General features: G+C 38.4%; 1 protein-coding gene across 2 annotated transcripts in view; it reads right to left on the bottom strand.

Annotated features, from left to right (window-relative positions):
* The window catches only part of LOC143127629 (uncharacterized), a 25,576-nt gene extending 20,152 nt beyond the window's left edge, over window positions 1-5,424 (bottom strand). The window contains exons 1-2 of one of the 2 annotated variants that reach the window (XM_076289229.1): window positions 5,111-5,424; window positions 3,763-3,830 (exon numbers count right to left, since the gene is read on the bottom strand). The gene's annotated coding sequence lies outside the window, so the exon portion shown is untranslated. The remainder of the gene's footprint in view (window positions 1-3,762; window positions 3,831-5,110) is intronic. The other variant, XM_076289231.1, reaches the window with a different exon arrangement.
* Between the last annotated feature and the right edge of the window lie 5,759 nt (window positions 5,425-11,183).

Below are 11,183 nucleotides of genomic sequence, written 5' to 3' on the forward strand. Positions count from 1 at the left end.
GATATGCATGGGTCAAACCATTTTTCTTTTCAGTAAACATTAAGCATGAATTATTGACAATTTAATGATTATTGAATATGGCTGAGGTAATTAGCATTATAAAGTAAACATCATCTAATGACCAAAACCAATCAAAGTCATACATTTAATTGTCTCGTGCTGGCCGAAGCTAAAAATCCAATAAAGGTGGCTGCCTCATTATCAAACCTTCACCATGAACAGGATTATCATATGAACAAAAAGACTGATATATCACAAAATATGTAGTTTGAAGAGATTCTATATGTATTTTTTGAAAGAAAATGTTCTGCATTACCCTGCGTGTTTGTCTGTTTGTTGTTGTTGTGTGTGTGTCTTAATGTGTTTGTGTATATGTGTGTAAAGCCCTGTTTGTCCATTCAGATGAGTGTACATCAAAAGCAATGATACTGTTGGATACATCACTATACACTGTATATTAAGAGGAGATCGGCCTACTTCAGTAACTTCAGTGCAGAGTGGTCAAGTGAAATCTGCACTACCACTTCTAAGCTAGACTTCTCGCACTTCTAGTTTACACAACTCATCAATACCACCTGCTAATACATGAAATTATATAATAACAATAATTCATCGGAATGTCACATATTACCAACCGTCCCGTATTTCCAACCTCTGACGTGTATGTGTCACTTACTATTCATTTCTATACAAACCAAGACGGTGGATTCCTAAAGAAACGCAAGCACCCACATCACACATAAGTGTATCTAAATTTGCTATGTACCAAAAATTACATTTTACCATGACTCGAAGAGCTGTAAACAGTCTTGTAAGGCTGCGTGTAAAAATCCGTTTGGAGCTCCAGTGGAATTTTGAATTGCGACGAGAATTCTTGGGCTAACCGTTGATGTGCCGTGAGAAAGGTTGGGAATAGGCACCCACCAGCTCAGCACTAAACTCCGAGCGTGGTAAACAAAATCGGATATTTCAGGCAGTAAAAGCCCTGGTAAGAACCAAACTAGATTTTGTTCAAATCTACATACCTATGGCTACTGAAAAATGTAAGGTTCATTTATCAAATGTTATTTTGAAGTATTAAAAAACATTGTTGTTTTAGACTTTTCGAACGAAATGGTTGGTAATTAGTAGGCTACGTTTACGATACTTCTTCTAACCAGACATTTAACTTCCCTCAAAAGCGTTTTCCATCTCTCATATTAATAGAAAGGTGCTTCAATAGACAGTAGGCCTACCGGTTGATATAAGTTGAGGGAAGAAAAAAGCAATAATGTCAATGAATAAAACCTCTACTACATGCAGAAGAAATGAAGGGTGGCTGAACTTGAGCTGTGTAGGTGTGTAAATCTGTTGTGTCCGTGCCGTCTTTGTGATGAAGGTGTAATGCTAATCTGGTGGTGAGCACGGCATGAATGAGAACGTAACTGGAGCAGATGCTAACCTCACAATTAGCATAGACTATCATCACCCACGGTCCGAGGGCGGACATGGCCTACTTCAAGAGATCTACTGAGATAAAGTCTATCATGAGATACAACTATCATGACTGTCAGTCTACTGAAATCAAATACCTTGTTCATGATTGAAAGAAGAGTTGCAAGTATTAAGATATAAATGTATATATTTTTTTATCTTAATGCTTTCAATTGGATTGTTTAAATTTCAGTGTGTGAATGGGGCGAAACAAGATGGCTTCCGAACTCCATCTGTTATGAAGACCTACAGTTTGACAGTGAGAGTCTAGAATAAAGACAGAGAGAGAGAGAGAGAAAGAGAGAGAGAGGGGGGGGTAGACAAGAGCGAGGGAGGAAAAGTTGGGGACTGGGAGTGTGGAGGTGGGAGGCTGCCGGCGTTTCTAGTTTTCTGTCAGGCAAGTGAGACACGAAACAACTGCCAAACATAACAGAGGTGGGGGAAAGCAGCAGACACTTTTGGACTTTTTTGTCTCCGTGCCTCTAATCTCTCGATTTTTTGCCAATCTGAGCTGTGTGTGCGACACAGAGATGGAAAAACAAACAATGAACGGAGCGGCCAGCTTTCACGGTCAACAGACGCCTTGGCAAACAAAAGCGAATGAGCAGGATAAGATCCGTCATGACTTTTCATGAAAGCTGGATCTCCCCACACAGTTCCTGGTAATGGCAATAACAAAACAGGAGCGGGATTTAATGTTCCGAAACCCTTTGACTCGGGTGATCAATGATCAGCTGTCTTATATGCAGACAGAGCAAACAGTTAACAATCTTCTGTATTTTCAGAGACTTAAGAAAAGAGATACCGGTGATCTATGTTATTATGCTCACCGCATTGCTTTTACCGATTTAAAAGTGTAGGTCAGGGTGAGACACATTTGAATTGCAACACAGCAAAACTCCCTGAAATGATACAATAGCCTACTTAAACTTGTGATAAAAAAAAATTGTCACATTTACATATCATCTGTAAGTGTGCACTGTAGTACAGTCACGTAAATGTCAAATGGGTAGATCCCATTCTTTTTTTTCATAATCTAGCACTCCAAGTCATTTTATAAGATAAAGGAGACAAGGTCATGTTGAAATCATTTTATCATCCCTTAAATAAGCGACAGACCAACAAAGGGTCACTTTGAGGTCACGGTGCTAGACAAATGCTAGTATTTTTTATAAGAACTAGTCCCTAGACAAACATCAACTTACTACACTTAAGTGTTTTTTTTTTTTAATCCCAGCTTCTTTATAATAATAATGTCTAAAGAACTGATGGATGAACCCAGACAAACATATTAGCAAATTTGAATTTGAGTCCATTGACATCCGTTTCCGAACCACCAAAAACTTTGGAATGTGTATTATCTATGGAATTGAGTAAACAATTGCATTTAAAACCTTTGTTTACAAGAAAGGTATGTTTGCTGCACTTCTGAAACAATTTGGTAATTTCCCTTCTGGTTACTCCTGTGGAAGCAGTGAAATGGCAAAATTGGAAACGGGCGTCAATGGGCCCTTTTCCAGACGGACCTGCAGAGTACATTCAAATTTAATTAACTAAATGATAGCACTGCACTAAAGCACAAATGTGGATGACCAGAACAAAGTTACTCTCAAAAAAAGCTAGAATCAAATTTGACTACTGAGGTCAATTCTATCCTGTTGAAAATTATCAGAATTTGAAGCCGAACTGCCAGGTTCAGTTCTCTTATTAATGGAGCTACTTGAAACTATGTGCATAATAAACAAATGGAGTGTGAATTTGGAGGTAATGGAGCAATTATTATAATAGCCAATTAAAATGTTTATTTTTTATTTATCTCAATTTTTTAGCTAATCAGCCTATATTTCTGCTTGCAAATGGGTGTTTCTTTTCCAGAAAACTATGTTTTTGATATCTGTCCTCTGTCCAAGCTTTAAAACTAGTGAACAGTGCTTTACAAAGCATGGAGAGCAGCTAAGATGATCAATAATGTTGTTAATTAGCAATTAACCCTTAAGCCGGTACCATCACACCGGTGTGACGAGAATGTTGGAAATTAAATGTTCCATTGAATGCAACCAGATCTCTCTAGGGCTCTGAATTCAACATGGAATTTTAGAACCTTACATTGTTACGGAACAGAATCTTCTGTTAGAATGTTCAAAATTCCCCTGCTGAAGGGTAATAGGGCATTATTTTTAAGTGTTTGAATTTCAAACAATCTTTCCATATATAGAGTATTGCATCATGTTTTTTCTGATGATTTGACATAATTTCTTAATTTCACTGCTGTCAGTATTGCTTACTCACCGTTATGCAAAGGAACAGGTGAGCATCACTAGGTTTCTTTCCGTGAGAAGCTTGACGTCAAAATGAGCCTATGTGAATAACAACAGTATTGCATCAGCCCTACATCTAAAATCATTCACTTTAAAAATTAATACTAAACTACTACAAAGAAAAATTATACAGTTTTCTGAGTTTGAAATTCTGTCCCATACCAATCCCAATGTTATAAATATACACGTGACTTGAAGATCTTCATGTGGGTGGAAATCTGGATCACTAATTTGATTACGAGGATGCATGGATTGTCTGTCTTTTCTGGTTTTGTGTTGGGAAACTGTTCTGTAACGATGGTTTTATTGTAATGTTCCATTACGGAACTATGACTGTACTCTGCTCGTTCACACTTACATTTTGGGCCTTATAAAGTATGACTATTTAAATATGTCCTTAAATATGTTTAATGCAACATAATACCACTTTTTATAGTTTTCAATGATTACAGAGAACCTCCAAAGAAAAGTGACGTATTGTCCTTATGGGGCCTTCACAAACAGGCATGAGGCAACCACTGTGAACAATGTTTGTCGCACGATAAAACAAGTATCTAATCTTCGTACTTTAATACGTTCAGTTCATTGTCAACAATTCTATCGATTTAACCAATGTATTATTAATCTGGACCATAGTTTTTGAATATATCTTAATTTCTCGTCTTTACATATTACGTATCCATATTATGTATCCAGAGAGAGATAAAAATGCTTCAAGCGTGACCGGAGACTTTACTAGACTACAATGTCTCGCTGTGAAACTAGATACATTGTTAGACACAGAAAAGCACTTTGTCATGTCCGGCCAGCTCTGCAGAGGCTGCAGTTTCACAGTCAGGTGGCTCGTAATAGTAAAAGACTAAACGTCAACAGCAACAGACTTTATACACATAAACATATTCACTTCTTTATTTCAGGTTTTACCTCGCTATTTGTTTTTAATCCTTGATGATGAATCCTTGAAGCGCTATGCGCTTCTGGACCTCAGTGACAAGGTAGCTACATCGACCTCTGGCAAGGCTTAACCTCTTTGTGTGTCATGCGTGCATTGCAAAGTTGTTTTAAATGGTTTTAAATGCAAATGGTGTCGCAGTACATTAAACGGGAATGTACAGTTACATATTTCTGACAAGCAAAACACAACAGACAGAAGACAACAGACATAGAAAAGCTGGATTTACAAAAGGCCTAAAAGATGCCAGTGTGACGAATGCTAGCAAACTAGTTTAAGACACTGCATCTACTATTTGCTAACCACCAGTTCAAAAACTTAGTGACATGCCTTTGATATGTGATGTTTCTCAACGGCTGAGACTTACCATTCACTACTGTCCCGGCCGGGCCACCAGCAACACATAGAGCAGTGACGGGACGCCACAAGGTATGAGGCTCTGTATGAGAGAGAGAGAAAGAGACAGCGTGCGTGTGTGTGGTGTGTGTGTGTGGTGTGTGTGTGTGGAGTGTGTATGTGTGTGTGTGTGTGTGTGTGTGTGTGTGTGTGTGTGTGTGTGTGTGTGTGTGTGTGTGAACAAGAGAGGTAGAGGTAGACTTAGCAGAGGCGGTGAGGGTTGTTGGTTGGTTTGTTGGCGCTGACGGTATCTCTCTGCCTTTGTGATCTCTCAAACACTTTGTCATTGTGATTCTGGAAATGAAATGAAGAGAAAAACGTCGCAAAAGGCAAAGGGCACATAAACTCATGCACAACACACACACGTACACACACACACACACACAAACATACGCACACACATTGCTCCGACCCAGACCTCACTGACATTTTTCAGTCTGAGTAATCGCCTGCTCTCATCCACCTCTCTCCTCTTCACCTTCTCAGCAGGCGCTTAATGCTTTTTTCATTCAAGACTCGAGACATAAGAACCTGCGTGCACTGTGTCTCACTTTGGTCACACATCCCAAAAGCAGAGCAATTTCACTGAAGCATCTTTTCTCTCAAAGGTTTGATGACTAAATAATCATACCATGCAATTATTTCAAAAGGAATACAAAAAAAAAAACACACTAACTGTGCTCCAGAATGAATCACAATAATCCATAATTACAGCAACTGCAAATTATTGTAATGGTAACATCATTAATAACAATGTCAGCAATGTCAGTAATGACAATGACAACAATAATTTCGTCAGTGATAAGAACGATGAAAGCTAGTACCACTGCAATAACAACATAACCATGATGTAGTAAGACTAGATGGTGAGAGCGATAAGTCACATGGGAAGATCGTGGTGACGAAGACTGAGATGTTTGAGGGTTTGTTTGCCGTGCCTTGGAGACATAAAGGAGACGACGCTGGGGATTTGGGTGCTGAACCTTGGCCCGGGCAGGAGGGGGCGTTTGTGGTAGTGAAAGCTGGCGCTGGGGCCACTGGCGATGAGGCCGCTGATAACAGGGGCAGAGGCTGAATGTCAGTGTTTTTGACCCAGTAAGACTGAGAGACAGGCATGACTGTGCGCCGCCAAGAGCCCAGTTTCACTTCGGCAGAGGAAGAGAGAGAGAGAGAGAGAAAGAGAGAGAGAGAGAGAGAGAGAGAGAGAGAAAGAGAGAGAGAGAGAGAGAAAGAAAGAGAGAGAGAGAGAAAGAGAGAGAAAGAGAGAGAGAGAGAGAAAGAAAGAGAGAGAAAGAGAGAGAGAGAGAGAGAGAGAGAGAGAGAGGAGGAAGGGGGCTGATACTCAATTCACTCTGACATCAGGATCGTTTGAACATACAGCAGTGAACACAGAACCCCTAAAGGTGATGAGGTATGGGGCAACATGTTTAGCAATGTTGCCAGTAAGTCCCTAAATGTTTTGATTCAATGATTCATTGCATTATTGCGTTGATTGCTGATGACTTAACGATATCGACCAGTCAATGCCTAAACAATATCGGTCAGTAACATTAACAGTAACAACAAGCAAAACGTCGCACTAAGTATTACCACCTTAAAGACGAGGGAGTGAAGAGGTAAGGTAGAGAGATGGAGGGAGAGAGATGTGCACACAGATGGATGAAGAGTGGGTGATAGGGGATGGGGCAGTGAACGAGCAGGGGGAACCTGATGTCAAAGAAAGGGCTCACATCTGGTATTCTTGATGAATCTGGTGTCATTTTGTTGTCTGTCATTGTTATCTTGCAAGAAATGTTGCATACACACTTAAAATGAATGTGTTAGAAACAACACAAATTGTGTTGTCCCAATCTGGACATAGAGATGTGTTAAAAACAGTCTTTTCAGTAAGCGCACAAATGGTTACAGTTATTATGTTTTTTGCAACATTTTGTCTAACACAAACCATTTTTGACACCTTAACACCTCAGAGACAGTCCATTTTTAACTAAGACTAAACAACCTGTCACAAAAACTACCAGCTATTCCTAACCCGCATAAAGGTTCATCTAAGACTACTATGTTCTTTACAGTTAACACAGAGGGTCAACAGAAGCAAGACCTTTTGTAGTCAACTGACAAAATGCAATGCGCCTTTAGTATACAAAACATGAATGTAGGCCATTCTGGGCAGTGCAGAGACCTGGGTGAAGAAAAGATGAAACGCAACTACACTGGAAAATAGATTTTCAGTTGCGTACATTACATCAACAACATCAAAAACATATACTCTTTCACATATAATTAGAAAAAAAATCCCCATTAAATCTTCACAAAAGTGAACATGCATCATTCAAGCACAATATATTTGCACATGATGGTCTTTCAGGTCACAGTGTTATATACATTTTACAGTATTATTCTCCAAATTACTTGCTCTAGCAAATTGGTTTAACACCCCCACTATGTGATTTCAATAAACAAAGCTTTGTTTACACAAGCTTTAACAGCAATGCCACCAATCTGTTTGTGATAAAACAACCATTAAGTCGCTTATGTTTTGATAAAATGAATTGTGCACATTTGATTAAAAAAAAAGGTCATTCAGCAATATCAACTACTTCATGTTACTGACATAGTCAAGTCAGAAGAAAATGGCTGACTGTTAACTGCAACTGCTACTATACTGCACACAGCATGGATATCAGTACAAAGAAACTACATGCAGTAACCTATTTTCCACTATGCTAATACTAAGTGGACAAAAGCAACACAGGAATTCCTGAACGTTTGCCACAAAAGAAAGACGACACATGCCGTAGGACCAGGCCTCCTTTCTGAAATGAATGGTTTTACATTCTGAACATTGGCATAGACAGACTTCTATGAAATAGCATTGCCCTACAGGACAACACAACAAAGAAAAAGGTAAAAGAAGTTTTAACCTCATCAATTTCTCAATACATCTATATATATATATATATATATATATATATATGCATGTGTTTGTCTGTGTGTAATTTGCATTTACAAGATACCACCACCTGAGAAAAATGTACTACTGATGCGACAAACAGTTTTAATTCCACAGAATTCTTCAGAAGTCTCTGAGGCTTCATGGCCGTGAACTTGTGGAGAAGATGTGGAGGTTTAAGCAGCCAGAAAGTATGTTAAGAAAAAAAATAGATGGACATTGTTGCTTGTACACTGTAGCCTAACTTCTATGGTGGAAACAGCGCATGCTCGGTCAGGCGAACAAGCAAAGAACAATTCTCTGCCGTCAAAAGGGGCACAAGTCATACTGAAAGACTCACTCCAACACAACACAGAGCGAGAGAGAGCAGGCGCCCGAGAGAGACAGCATGCGCCGCGACCACATATTGTCATAGCAAGACTGCGGAACTGTGTTTTACCAGAACCGTACTGTGTACCCCAGAGTGTCAAATATCATCCACCTAGAACATTTTCATCAAAGGTTCATCCGATTACAGAAAAAAATGGTGCTTACACATTTGTGGCAGTTTATTTTAATTATATTTAATTTCTAGTTTAATTTGCCCATTAGATAGGCTTGTGTAACAGATGCATTCACATACAAAACACAAGCAATAAACTCCAGGAAAATCCTCCAAGAAAAAAAATATCTTGAAAGCTTTCATTATGAAAAAGACTGAGCTGCATTACTGGCAAAAGAAGTTCCAAAACCAAACAGGGATACTTTATCTGTAGCAGCATACACACCCACGCAGTATATGGCAGTATACACACACATACATACATACACTCATATATATATATATATATATATATATACAGGAGTTAAAGTTGGGGGGGGGGGGCGGAACGCAGATAAATTAATAATAAATATATTCTTTCATACCAATGATATAGCACAACGATATTGTTTAAATAAATGAGTTAATTTTTCGTGTGTACAGAGGTGACCAAGAAGCTAGCAATTCTTGACCAAAAAGTACTGCTACACCACGATACTCAATATGTTGTTCAACGGTGAGTCAATTTTCCCTGTTGCACCGACACTGGATTTTAGGGTTCCCCCACCTGCCAAATCCAACTTTAACCACTGTATATACTGTATATGCCCACAAATGTTGACTTGTTAGTGATTGTTAAATTTTCAATTTTGTTTTTTGACCGTACATAGACCTGGTTGTTCCCCTCAAATTCCCTACCTATAGCACTAGAAATTTCACATCTCTTCACATACATATCACACACACACACACACACACACACACATATATATATATTTGTCGCCCAGAGGTATATACAGTGCATGCCAAAAGTTTGGACACACCTTGTCATTCAATGTGTTTCCTTTATTTTCATGACTATTTACATTGTAGATTCATCAAAACTATTAATGAACACATGTGGAATTATGTACTTAAAAAAAAAAAGTGAAATAACTGAAAACGTCTTATATTCTAGTTTCTTCAAAGTTGCTTTTTTTTAATTTAATACTACATTCAGCAAGCTATAATTTGACAAATATTCATCTGTGGGCCAAATAACTTTGCATTCATTCATAGTTTTGATGCCTTCAGTGAGAATCTACAATAAAGTATGTATATATATATATATACCTCTGGGCGACAAAGACAGTATAAACATACAGAGCCAGTATTAATGGTTAAAAGCATAAAAGAAAGTGCAAACATCTCATGCTTAAAATGTAAAATGGAGACTGAATTTTAGATTGATGTAACTTTTACTGACATTCATTTCCACATAAATGTATTTGGCTACTTGTATTTAGTTTAGTTAACAATGTGTGGAGAGCTTATAAGGTAATAAATTGTGGGCCTTAGGGATGCAATCAATCGCGGTCCAAAATAAAATCTAATTCAACAAAAGAACATTTTTCATTCTTCCATATAGGCTGACTGGGCAGCCGAGGTACGTGTCATTAAACGTTCCTTAAGTGACTGAATCTGTGCAGTCGATGGGGGGAAAGTGCTGACAAAGATCCTTAATATACCGTCTCTGGTGCTGATTTGAAACAGGCTCATCATAGATGACAGCGTTTGTGTGTTTATGAACTCTCATGCAACCTTGTGCAACACCAGTGTGGCACATATATCTACGTTCAATCTGAAGAACTGATAAAGGCACGTAAACATGTTTTCAATAGAAGAACCGAAGGAAAATGTTTATGCAAATTCAAAACGTCCTAAATCCAAATAAATTGAATTGGGTAGTTCAATCAACACTGATGTCTTAATCTATTCCACTTATAAGCACATCATCTAACCAATCACAGCAATATATGACCTGGGGATAATATTGTAGGACATACAAACATTTTTCTTCTTCGCTTGTCAAAATAATCTTCATAATCTAATAGTTCACAGGAGCTTTGAACTGCATTTTCAGTCATGTGCACATGAGAGACATTTTTAGCGACTCAAGAACAAAAGACATTTCAGGTAATCAAAAGCTCACCTACACTAGTGATGAAACCAACAACCTATTTAGCCCACCCAGCAGAAACACACATAAATAGAGGGTTTGATCTACAATCATTAAGTGGGTCATTAAGAGTTATTCATCCATTTTGCTGTGTGTGCACACACAACTTTCTGCAGTATGTATTTTTTAATTAGTCACCATATGCCGTTTACCTCAAATATCACTGATTGTAGGACTAATGAGCAGTCAGACTTGCATATTAATGAAAAACTTTATCAGTGATCATACACTCACAATAATACACAGTATACATCTGAATCTTCAGGCTTTTTGTTTGTTTTGTTTTTAATCACACATATACTAATAAATCACTCTTGAACCTAATACTTACTATATTTTTTGTTTATCGCTTGCACGCACACACACACACACACACACAAACGTGTGCGCACGCACACACACACAACACTTTTTGTCACCTCCAGATGTAGTTGGCCCATTAGTGATAGGGGCTCTGTCTACACACGACATTGGGAAAGTCACACACACACACACACACACTTGTTTGTCGCCTCCAGGTGTAGTACTGTAAGCCTATGAGGGGCTGATAGGGGCTCTGCCTACACACGACA

This window comes from Alosa pseudoharengus, unplaced genomic scaffold (genome assembly GCF_046254945.1).
Source record: "Alosa pseudoharengus isolate Yale_2024_CS ecotype anadromous, Long Island Sound unplaced genomic scaffold, YU_APseudo_1.1 YU_APseudo_1.1_scf_17, whole genome shotgun sequence".
Lineage (NCBI taxonomy): Eukaryota > Metazoa > Chordata > Actinopteri > Clupeiformes > Clupeidae > Alosa > Alosa pseudoharengus.